This window comes from Scyliorhinus torazame, chromosome 11 (genome assembly GCF_047496885.1).
Source record: "Scyliorhinus torazame isolate Kashiwa2021f chromosome 11, sScyTor2.1, whole genome shotgun sequence".
Lineage (NCBI taxonomy): Eukaryota > Metazoa > Chordata > Chondrichthyes > Carcharhiniformes > Scyliorhinidae > Scyliorhinus > Scyliorhinus torazame.
The window spans coordinates 228,009,596-228,022,299 of NC_092717.1; the positions used below are offsets into that span (position 1 = coordinate 228,009,596).

At 42.6% G+C, this 12,704-nt stretch overlaps 1 protein-coding gene across 4 annotated transcripts in view; it reads left to right on the forward strand.

Annotated features, from left to right (window-relative positions):
* gnal2 (guanine nucleotide binding protein (G protein), alpha activating activity polypeptide, olfactory type 2) overlaps window positions 1-12,704 on the forward strand; it is a 550,721-nt gene that overhangs the window by 408,423 nt on the left and 129,594 nt on the right. The gene's annotated exons all lie outside the window — the stretch shown is intronic.

The window sequence follows — 12,704 nt, forward strand, 5'->3', positions numbered from 1 at the left end:
AATAAAGGTGTGCGGGTCAGATTTAGCCCAGGCAGCAATTGGCTCCTTTCGCTGATCTACCTTAACTCTCTACATTGCCCAACCAGCTTGAGCAATGATGGCTGACAGTTGTCCCAGTGTTGGTAATTGGTCATTGCTTACTTGGTGCATTGTTTCCTTGAGGATGTACATGTAATTTTAAAAACCTTTTCTGTGTTTTGTTTTACCGCTTACTGCAGACATCTAAGCAACCGTAGCATTATATTGCGAAGCATCAATGAAAATATGTTGACTGAACCACTTGTGGTATAAGTGAGATACCCAGATACTTCACAAATTGTAAAATTAGGTTTGTTAATTATTCCCACCGTCAACCAGTTTAATAGCTAGAATGAGAGCACAGTACTGCGGATGCTGGAAATCTGAATTAAAAACAGGAAATAGAACATACAGTGCAGAAGGAGGTCATTCGGCCCATCGAGTCTGCACGGAGCCCCTTAAGCCCTCACTTCCACCCTATCCCCGTAACCCAATAACCCCTCCTCACAGACCTTTGCTCGAAGAAAATGCCGGGTAAACTCAGCAGGTCGGGCAGCCACTGTGGAGAGAGAAACAGAGTTAACATTTTGAGTCCTTATGACTTCTCCAAGAGCTGCTAATACCTCGAATATAGTGTTTCATTATTTGAGAAAGTAAAATAAAATTAACATATATGCAAAACAATGTACATTTTGTGAAAAATAATAATATTATTGTTTGGGGGCTAACTACATCTTCAGAAATATTTTTTCATTCAGTTTTGGAATTAATTTTTAAATATCTCTGCTACGTTGTTGACAGAAGGCGTACTTTTCTCTGGGTTACATGAGGGGGCAATGCCCAAGAAGTAAGAAGCAGTCATTCTGTGCAAGTTCGTACATCAAAGTGGCACAGATTCGGGAGTGGCAACAGTGTATGAGATAGCTTTATCAACAACAAAGATTTGGCCATTGAAACAAGTTGGCAGTAGAGTCGGTTGGGATTTGGGCCACACACAGAGAGAATGCTAAATTTATTTTTGCCTGGGAGATTTATTTTTATTTCCCCAGTTCAATTTTCAAAACATTTTACGGCACATTTTTAAAAAAGATTTTCCTTGCAAGCCATTCATGGCTTGAATTTTATTTTTAAGTTGTAAATGTCAGGAACAGCAAACTACTTCTAAGCGTTGAAGACATTTTAATTCTGCGAGATTCTTATCCCTCTCTTTCGCCTGTTCCCTATAAGCACAGACCTTTGCTCGAAGATAATCCCATAGGCATTTACTGTACCTCATCCCGGCTAGCTATTATTCACATTTGATCTTGGGGACCTAGTGTCAAGATATTGTTTCACTATGGAATACATTATAGTAGATTTGATCATCGTCTCATCAAATATCAACTCAATTTCTATCAAGGATTGCCCTCCCCCATCCCCATCTAGAGACACTGGACGGAGTATAATGAAGTTCTCAGGAGAGGGAAATGAGGTGGGCGGGGGACGTTTAACTGTGTGAGAGGTCAAATGTCAGCTTCCCGATGACAGGGTGAAAGTTGGGAAATAAGTTGCTGACGGACTAAGGCAGCCCATAAATACAGCAAGCAGCGGGAGTCAACTTTCAGTGCAATTGCATGTAATGCATAAAACACCAGGTTACTGGATTAAATTGTACCTTTGCAATGAAGTTGTCAGCAAACAAGAAGCATGTACAACTGGTTAAAAATGGTGTGCAGCAGATGGGGTAGTCTACCTGATGGATTTGGAGAAGTGCAAGGTGCTTTTTTTGTATGGGGAACTTTGTTGAATTGGGAAGAAGAGCTGAACTGTTGCATTAACTGGGGTGGTAACTGTTCAGGGAGCTGACGCATGACTGTTGATAGAAGGGAGGATGGTGGATGTCCAGGGAGGTCTGGGATGGCTGTCCAGAGAAGGATGGCCAGGCCGTTTCAGCCCGAAGAAGAGTTGTGGGGGACAGAGTGGAGAAGATGGATGACAGAAGGAATGTTAATTTCTGATGAAAGCCACACAAGCGTAGGAGGCTTAGGGGTGATCTTATAGAGGTCTATAAAATAATGAGGGGCATAGATAAGGTAGATAGTCAACATCTTTTCCCAAAGGTAAGGGAGTCTAAAACTAGAGGGCATAGGTTTAAGGTGAGAGGGGAGAGATTCAGAAGGGCCCAGAGGGGCAATTTCTTCACTCAGAGGGTAGTGAGTGTCTGGAATGGGCTGCCAGAGGTAGTAGTAGAGGCGGGTACAATTGTGTCTTTTAAAAAACATTTAGATAGTTACATGGGTAAGATGGGTATAGAGGGTTATGGGCCAAGTGCGGGCAACTGGGACTAGCTTAATGGTAAAAACTGGGCGGCATGGACTGGTTGGGCCGAAGGGCCTGTTTCCATGCTGTACACTTCTATGATTCTAGCTTGTTAGAGGGGAGATCAAGGGTGATTGAGGGCAGGTCAGTGATGTTGGGCGGGGACACTCGATGATAGAGGGAAAGTAGAGGAGGGAAGGTCCAAGGTGATTGAAGGAGGTGCAGGGTGATGGCTTCCAGCTCCAGGGATCCAAGTCTGGCAAATAGTGAAGTGGTGGCAGCAGTTCAAGTTCAAAACCTCCTCTCAGACTGGCAGGATAATTGTGCTGACTTGAAGGGAGCGGTTTCCTGTCTGAGTGCTGTTAAATATGGCACCCAGACCTACCACCATTGGGAGTAACGGCGGAGTTTGCGCTTTCCTGTCCGCCTCTGCTGCACAAACGTCTGGGCCCGTTGACGGTCTATAGTTAATTGGCTGGTCGCTGCAGGATTACGCATGGCCAACCTTTCCACCTCCGAGTAAAAATCCCGCTCACTTCCAGTCCTGCCATTTGAACACACGACACGACAGCAAGCTTCCAACGACTGCAACTAATTACATTTTCAAATTGTTGTCTCAAGTGAGATAAACAAATTTACTGCAGACCGGGCACCAAACTTGGATCTTCTGTACTCTGCAATAGAACTCATCAAGGCTCCTTAGACAGCACCATCCAACCCCACAAACACTACCATCTTGAAGGACAAGGGCAGCAGCTGCATGGGAACACATGGAAATTCCCCTCCAAGTCACTCCCCATCCTGACTTGGAAATATTCTTTATTCATTGTCGCTGGGTCAAAATCCTGAAACTCCCTAACAGCACTGGGTGCACCTACACCGCATGGATGCCGCAGTTCAAGAAGGCAGCTCATCACCACCTTCTCAAGGGCAATTAGATATGAGCAATTAATGCTGACCAGCCTACAAAGTCCACATCCCATGAATGAATTTTAAAAATAATTCATTTTTACCACTTTTCATACATATAATAAGATTAAAAGTTTTAAAGGTGAATATAATACTTGATAATCCTTGTAACTATTGACAGTGCCAGGGACCAGAGGGGGTAAATCTTCTGTCACCAGAACTTTTTCTGCCCTCGTCCAAAAAAAGCAATCGTAAACTTTTAAATCTTAAGTGAGATAGTAAGCGATAGAAATGGGTTTCAATTGATGGAAGAAAGAGCTGGTAGTGAGGGGTAAAGGATTGGGGATGGAGGAATAAATACAGTTAACGTCAATATTGAGAAATTTCCTGCATAACACCATGAGGACTGCAATGGTTCAAGGAAAGTTCACCATCATTTTCTCAGAAGGCAGGGGTGGACAAGAAATGCACCCTTGCCAATGTTCCTGCATCAGAGAATATGTATAAATAAATGTCATGCTGTTGCTCCTGTTCCTTTTTATTGCTCTTCACTTCACTAAAACTATAGAATAACTCTGCGGAATGATGCTTCTATAGTTCATTGATTTGTCTGGATATTATCAATGTTTTTTTTGTCCAGTTCACTTATATTGATTTGGGTACAGCAGTGTACATGTTATCCAGTTGATCGTTAGATTCTGTCATCTCTATGACCATTTGTACTTCTCGGTGAAAATTTTCAACAATAAATAAGCACTAGTAGTTGCTCTAATGTCATGACAGATGATTATATAAATGCAAGTCTTTTTTTTTTATAAAGCCCTAAAGTATGTTGAAGTGAACAATTTAAAAAAGACATGACCTGAATGGGACTGACCTTGCTGATAACATGATGCACTCGAGGATTTGCTCATTAAAATCAATGGTTAATGCTGATGGATTATTGTAAATGGCTCTTTATTACCATTAACTGGAGAAAAGTTGGAGTGATACTGTCATATAATTTTATATTGTAAAATGAAAGAAATCTGCCCCAAGCCACAGATTCCCATTCATTGCTGTTTGTTTTTTAGCTGTATGAAATCTGAACTGTTTAACCCTAAAGATGCTGACCCCTACTCTGTAGGCTATTGGGTGCTGGTAGGTACATGGTAGGCAGCTGAGTGGCTATTTGTGCATGTGCCCAAATAATGAGTATCAGCAAATTACTCAATCACAGCAAACTTTACTGCCAAGTCTATTCATTCTTCACCTATGCTCAAGTAAATTCAGTGGAGACTGCCTACGGTATCGGGGATAATGCTCAAGGGTGAAAACCTGAGCTGGTTGGGTTTTTCACTTCCCCAAGTTTATGGTGACAGAGGCCAGGTGTACCTCCAACCCACTCTCAGCTATTACTCTAGCCCAAATTAGTTCGCTCAACACGACCTGTATTTTCAATTTCACACTGAATTTTGCATTTATCACATTTAGGAAACTGTTTTTAATTGCTGTGACAGTATTAAATCCTTATGCAACAAAGTTTTGCTGATGGTTTAAAAAATATATTTTTACTGAAATGTGGGGGAACGTTTTTGCAACTTCAAGATCAGTTTGGTTACAGGACTGGACTGTAGCAGTTCCAAATTCAATCAACCACAGAATTATTGAGAGAGATACAATCATCGTGTGACCTTTAAAACATAAATGGTAACTTGGACTTTTGAGCACAAATTATTGAATTTACATATTCAATACAGCTTCCTGCAGATAACAGAAAATAAAGATAAATATTCTGGTGAAAATGAGTAAATGGGAAATGACACAATTAAAATTGCCCACTTTTGTCAAATACAATAATAGGCCTTAGAAGGTTCATCAAGACTAAGATTCACCTGTTTGCTGCTGATAAAAGAAAATTATTGAAAGCCTTTTTAATCAAAGCTGTAAGTAATTAGATGTGAATGAACTGAATGAATGTCTTTCTTTAAAAAAAACACATTGCTCTCCGATAGCTGGAAATTACTCACCCTAAAACAAAATGATGGGTTCAGATCCAAAAATGAATGGGTGGTAATCCTTTGTGTGAATTTGGGACTCTAGCTTGGCTCTTCTCCTGAAATGTTTGGTAGTCCAGAAATCATTTTTCCTGACATTAATTTGAGATGAAATCAGTCACCTGTACTTATCGCTACTTATCGAGAACAAAAAGAAGTCAGGTCAGATTGAAAACAAGTACTATTAAATACCATTCCAAGTGTCAGCTAGCCCAAGTTTTTGTTTGACAATCTATACATTCTTGTTTATAGTTGAGTTAAAAGAACACATTGTGCCAAAAACTGCAAGACTTTGGTTCTCACTCTCCTGTTATAAAGTGCTCTTTCTATCCACAGTTTCTGTGAAGCAGTCTTTATTTGGGGACGTAAGGACCTGGGCTTGAATTTAGCCAGTGAGAAGTGGAAGAAATGGCAGCGGTCTCTTGGCTGTTGAGAACCCTTTGTGAAGTCTGTTTGCAATTTTAATTCAACTCCCAGTGAATGAGAAGCCACAGCATCATGTATAATAAATTGTTCAATGGAAGGCAATTCTGAAATGGGTGTTGAAACACATGGTTGGATTTCAGTCTGGAGACTCGTACAATGTACAGAAACTGTAACAATGGCGGGTCCTGAAGGGAGGTTGTCTTTAAAACTACCCAGTTTGCAGAAGGTTTATTTAACTTCTTGAAGAACATCCATTCTTCACTAAGGAAAAATTTAGAAAGAATATTTTGAGGTGTTGTGTCATATTTTGTTGAGATAAATATGCTCCTGTGTAGCGGTTTGCATTATTTTAGCCATGTGACATCTGCTCTAGAAATACACGTTATTGGGAATTCTATTTTCAAAATCATTTTTCTATGAATTTTTGAGTGATTCTATGATATGTTTTCAGGGTGGGTGTAAGCGCCAGTTTATAGGCGATGTTCAAATCCCAAGAGTGAATTTTTAAAAGCCTACTCCAGTTACACATAGAAGTTTAGAAGAATGAGAGATGATTTATTGAATCACATAAGCACCTGAGAGCACGTTGTAGGGGAGTCCAGAATGAGGGGACACTGTTCAAAAATAAGACTGAGATAATGAAAAATTCTTTATCCCAGAGGGTCATTAGTCTTTGGAATTCTCTTATGTAGAGTGTAATGGAAGCTGGGTCATTGAATTTATTGAAGGCAGATTTGGATAGACGTCTGATAGACAAGTTAGTTAAGAGTTCCAGGTGGTGGACAGGAAAGTGGAGTTGAGACCACATTTCAGATAAGACTTGGCCTTATCAAATGGCAGAGCAGATTCAAGGGACCCAGCGGCCTACTCCTCCTAATCCTTGTGTTGGTTTGCGCATGCCACTAATCAGGTGTTCATAGACAAATATATGACACCTGAGTAGTTCACTCTGAAGATAAAATTCATCCTGGATTGACAAACAATCTGTTAGGAAAATATGGCGAGGTTAAAATGATAGAACCATTTTGAGCAAAGCTGAAGCAGAGAAAAGCCCTTTTGACAACGGGTACAAATTGAAGTTCAGCCCTGAAAAATTATTAACAGTTGTGTCGCATCTTGCACCAATTGCCAACAGAAAGGAAAGGGCAAATAAAATGGATGGCACAGTGCTTAGCACTGTTGTCTCACGGCAGCAGGGACCCAGGTTCGATTCCAACCTCGGGTGACTGTGTGGGCAGTTTGCACTTTCTCCCCCTGTCTGCGTGGGTTTCCTCCGGGTGCTTCAGTTTCCTCCCACAGTCCAAAGATGTGTAGGTTAGGTGGATTGGCCATGCTAAATTGCCCCTTAGTGTCTGAAGGTTTGGTGGGGTTATGGGTTTTAGGGTGGGGGATTGGGCCCAGGTAGAGTGCTTTTTCAGAAGGTTGGTGAAGGCTCAATTGGCCGAATGGCCGCCTCCTGCACTGTAGGGCTTCTGTGATTCCATGATTTTTAACTTAAAAATGTTTTCATTTCCAGTTAATTGATAACCTTATTGGTTTTCAGCGCTACCATGCAGCTGCAGAAGTGATGGATTGGGTTGGGAGCCGATGCAATCACCCTTTCTGGGGAAGTATATGGTGAGCGCATCATTTTAGGATTCCCATAAGTAGAAGAGTTATTGAGACCTGAGAACCAGAATTAACCATTTCTGATAAGTAAAATATAAAGGATTATGAAATCACTCCTGAAATTCTAAACCTACGTTTTTTTAACCTTTAATGGGGCTAGAGTCCAGAGCCCAAACAATTTAACTGTCTTAAGTCATAGTAGTGGGTTAATGTTCCAGTGTTTTGCCTACTTACCCTCTTGGAACCCGATTTTTCTTCCGTCCCATCGAGTTACCTTTGTGGAGATTCACCTGAGATCGGCTGTTCCACTCGGGAGAAAGAGTTGAATTGGACTGAGACAATGATGAAATGAGTTGCATGTGATTCACAGAATTTACCGTGCTGAAGGAGGCCATTCGGCCCATTGAGTCTGCGCCGGCCCTTGGAAAGAGCACCCTACCCAAGCCCACACCTCCACCCTTCATGTAACCCAGTAACCCCACCCAACCTTTTTGAACACTAAGGACAATTTAGCATGGCCAATCCATCTAACCTGCACATCTTTGGACTGTGGGAGGAAACCGGGGCACCCGGAGGAAACCCACGCAGACACGGGGAGAACGTGCAGACTCCGCACAGAGAGTGACCCAAGTCGGGAATTGCACCTGGGACCCTGGAGCTGCGAAGCAACTGTGCTAACCACTGTGCTACCGTGCTGCCCCCACTTAAGTCTGTTATCCACACTTCCTGTCTCTCTTGACTCGCCCCTCTGCGAAGCAACTGTGCTAACCACTATGCTACCGTGCTGCCCTGTGATTCATGGAGAGAGTGTATCATTATTGGCTGAACGATCTTTTACGATCCTCTAAATTTCTATTTGGCTCACCTTGGGTAGAAAGGTATGTTGTCCCATGAAAGTGCACTTAATTGCTTGATATTTGCAGTGACCAGGGAATATTTTGTGGTCCAGATAAATGCTGCAAAGCAGGAAGTTTTTGTTCCTCTGACCTGCACCACCCCCTCCATTCTCTCCATCCTGAAGTAATCAACTTCTTACATACATCCAAGAACCCCCTCGCTCTAGTAGTCTTCATTTTGTGTGTGTGTGTTGAGATAGTGAGCATCATCAGGTGTTTCAACATTTGAAAATCACATCTCCGTGCCCATTCTTATCCTCCCCCAACATTCACATGTTTACACTCCCAGTGGGAAGTAATGGAGAGCATTCAGAACAGAAATTCTGCTCTACTTCCTTTACCCAAACCATGATATGGCACAGCCCAGTTATGTGGTGCTTCAGGACTCCCATCAGATCTTATCAGTGTCCTGACCATGACACAACTGCAGATTGTTCTGTATGGCTGATCTTACTCACCTCCTTCAGCAGCTGATCCGTTGGTAGAAAACTTGTTTAACAAGATGGGATAGATTTTGGATGGAAATTTCTTCTCTGTCGGCATCACGAAGGGTGTGAAATGGTATATCAATTCCCTGAGATCTCCTAGCTGAGAAACAGTGGCAATCGTAGCACAGCATGCAAAGAGCGTTTAATTGCATATGATACAGCCGAGGTTAGTATCAGATCACCGTTCTTTCACAAGATTTGAGCATCACCGGCTGGTCAGCATCCGTTTCCCATCGCTAATTGCCATTGAGAAGGTGGTGCTGAGCCACCTTCTTGAACCGCTGCAATCTGTGTTGTAGGGAAGAAAGTTCCAGGATTTTGTTCCCATGCGTCTGTTGCCCTTGTGCTTCTAGATGGTGATGGCCGTGGGATAACAAGGTGCTGTCGAAGAAGCTTTGGCTAGTTGCTGCAGCACATCTAGGGGCTGGTTTAGCACACTGGGCTAAATAGCTGGCTTGTAATGCAGAACAAGGCAACAGCGCGGGTTCAATTCCCATACCAGCCTCCCCGAACAGGCGCCGGGATGTGGCGACTAGGGGCTTTTCACAGTAACTTCATTGAAGCCTACTTGTGACAATAAGCGATTATTATTATTATTATTATTATTATTATTATTATTATTATTATTATTATTGTGTAGATGGTACACACTGCTGCCAATCTGCATCTATGGTGAAGGGAGTGGATGCTTAAGGTGGTGAAGTGGGCTTCTTTGTCCTAGATGCTGTCAATTTTCTTGAGTGTGTTCCAGCTGCCCTGATCTAGGCAAGTGCAAGTCTAGGGTTATTGGAGGAGTGGGCAGGTGGGGGGTGCGGTCGGGTGGTGGCAGGCAAAGTGGAGCAAAGGCCACAATCAGATCAGGCAAGATCATACTGAATGGACAGAGCAGATTCAACCAAATGAACTATTACTGCTCCTCTGTCTTGTGTTCTTATGAAAGTATTTAATCATATTCCATGATGCAGAGTTTTTATGTGCAATGCACCACAGATCATCCCTGGTAAGTTAGGAGTTTCCAGCTTTGTTGCCTCCCAAATTGATTATAGTGTGAAAATGAGTTGAGAGCTAAAGATCGAATAGAGTGAGCTGATACCGATTTAATGGGAGGGGAGGCAGTGGCATTGTGGTCATAGAATCCCTACAGTGCAGAAGTAGGCCATTCGGACCATCGAGTCCTCACCGATCCATATCCCACCTTATCCCTGAAACCCCAGAATTTAACCTTCACATCCCTCGTCACTAAGGGGCAATTTAGCATGGCCTGTCCACCTACCCCGTACACCTTTGGACTGTGGGAAGAAACCGGAGCTTTTGGGGGGGGGACCCCACGCAGACACTGGGAGAACGTACAAAGTCCACCGAGACAGTGGCCCAAGGCCGGAATTGAACCCGGGTCCCTGGTGCTGTGAGGCAGCAGTGCTAACCACTGTGCTACCGTGCCGCCCATTGTCACTCGACTAATAATCCAGGGTAATGTCCTGAGGACCAGGGTTCCTATCCCATCACTGCAGGTGGTGACATCTGAATGCAATAAAAATCTGGAATTAAAAGTCTCATGATAACCATGAAATTATTGTCGATTGTCACACAAACCCATCTGGTTCACTAGTGTCTTTTAGGGAGGGAAAACTGTCGATCTTACCTGGCCTGGCCCACATATAACTCCAGATCCACAACAATGTGGTTGACTCTTAAATTCCCTCACAAGGGCAATTAGGGATGGCAATAAATGCTGGCCCACACCCCATTAAAGAATGTTTTAAAAATTGATTGAAGCACTTCCACTGAAGACGTAATCGCCGAACAGACCCCGACAAGGATACGGGACAAGAACCCCAAACACTTTTTTTTAAAGTTGTAAAACTGTGAGGAAAGGATAATTCACTCCAGAAGGGATTCCACTGACAAATAGGAATATGGTATATTATTATCACAGAATTAAACAACATTAACACCACAGAAAATAGTTAAACAATTCTTAACAAAAGGAAACACTTTAACCTCTAACTGATACCTTCTCTATCTTGAATCAAGCAAAACCCATCACAGGTCAAAAGACACTTATAAATGCAGGGTTACCTGCTGTACACTTGAATAGAGATTTCTTGGAAATACTATTTGAAGAGAGAGAGAGAGTTCCTGTCAGGATTCCTGGTCTGTGTCAGACTATTCCCTAACCTGACAGCCTTTTGCAAAAGCTGATGCTAAGCTCAAAGCTCCCAGAAAAAATAAAACTAAGCTGTCTGCTACAGACCTGGCTCCTCTCATTAATTTTATAATCTCTATCCCGCCAACTGCGTTATGACCAGCTAACTAAAGCTAACCACAACCCTTCAATTATCTAAGCTCCTTCTTTCTAAAAATAAAATTTCATTAGTCCTCTACAGGTAAACAACATACATGGTTGGAATGAATGATGATCTTTTGCGCCATCTTAGTTGCACCTCCTGCAGCCACAGTGTCTGGAAATCGTAACTTAGATTCTTTAATAATATTATTGCAACAGATATACATACCTGAACTTGGGCATTAAAACAGATTACTGCAATAGATATGAAATACAATATATATTCCAATTACTTACATTCATCACAGTAACAGCATCCTTAAATTATGCAACTTCTCCAAAAGCCATAAAGTTACATTAGACATATTTAAATAACAACAAAATGCTTTGTAGCCCATAAATGCAGCAGATGATTTTACCCAGAATGGTGTGTATAGGGTTCACAAATCAACAGGCAGACAAAAGATTTAAAAATGTCTTGTGCAATCTAACTCCTGATCTTTCTGTGCCAGTTGATTTAAGAGTAGCACTGGGTAAATGGCTGCAGCACAATTTAAGTAAAATGTAATTTAAAAAGAGGGGCGAATGAAAATTAAGTAACTGCAGAATTTTAAACCTGGCACAGGTTTCAATGCAAGTCTGAGTAACTGAGTTTCAAGATTAGGGGCCGATCAGCTGACTGGTGGTGGTTTAACTTGAAGATCACCACACCTCAGGCAAGGGGCAAGATTGAGAAGGCAGGGTCTTTATGAATAACCTCACTCAGTACAGGAATTGAACCCGCACTGTTGACCTTGCTCTGCATCACGAACCAGCTGTCCAGCCATTAGAGCTAAACCGGCCCCCATGTTGAATATTCTTGATTTGATTTGATTTATTGTCACATGTATCGAAGTAGAGTGAAAAGTATTTTTCTGCGGCCGAGGAACGTACACAGTACGTATATCGTAGAGACAAGAATAAGCAACAGAGAACATAGACAAATGGCACATCGACAAAACAGTGATTGGTTACAGTGTGGAACAAGGGGCCAAACAAAGCAAATGCATGAGCAAGAGCAGCATAGGGCGTTGTTACAGGGAACAGATCAGTCCGAGGGGGACTCGTTGAGGAGTCTTGTAGCTGTGGGGAAGAAGCTGTTCCTATCTGGATGTGCGTGTCGTCAGACTCCTGTACCTTCTGCCTGATGGAAGGGTCTGGAAGAAGGCAATGCCTGGGTGGGAGGGGTCTCTGATAATGCTGTCTGCCTCCCTGAGGCAGCGAGAGGTGTATATAGAATCAATGTGGGGGTGGCAAGTTTGTGTGATGCGTTGGGCTGAGTTCACCACACTTTGCGGTTTCTTGAGACCTTGGACTGAGCATTGCCATACCAAGCTGTGATGCAGCCGGATAGGATGCCCTCTATCGCATATCTGTAGAAGTTTGTGAGAGTCAATGCAGACATGCCAAATTTCTTTAGCTTAAAGCTGAGGTAGATCGATTTTTGATCTTTCAGGAAATTAAGGGATCTGGGAGTAGGTGAGAAAGTGGCGATGAAGCCCAGGGTCAACCATGATGGTACTGAATGATGGGGCAGGCTCGACAGGCCATGTATGGTCTACTCCTACTTCTTGTGTTCTTGTTTCTTCAAATTGTTATCCTCTCTGAATTTGAATATCTGTACTCAACAGCAAGAGGGAAGTCACCTGACCCTCCAAAGCTGATGCCAAGAGCTGTCCAGGTCTCCGAGCCTAGCATC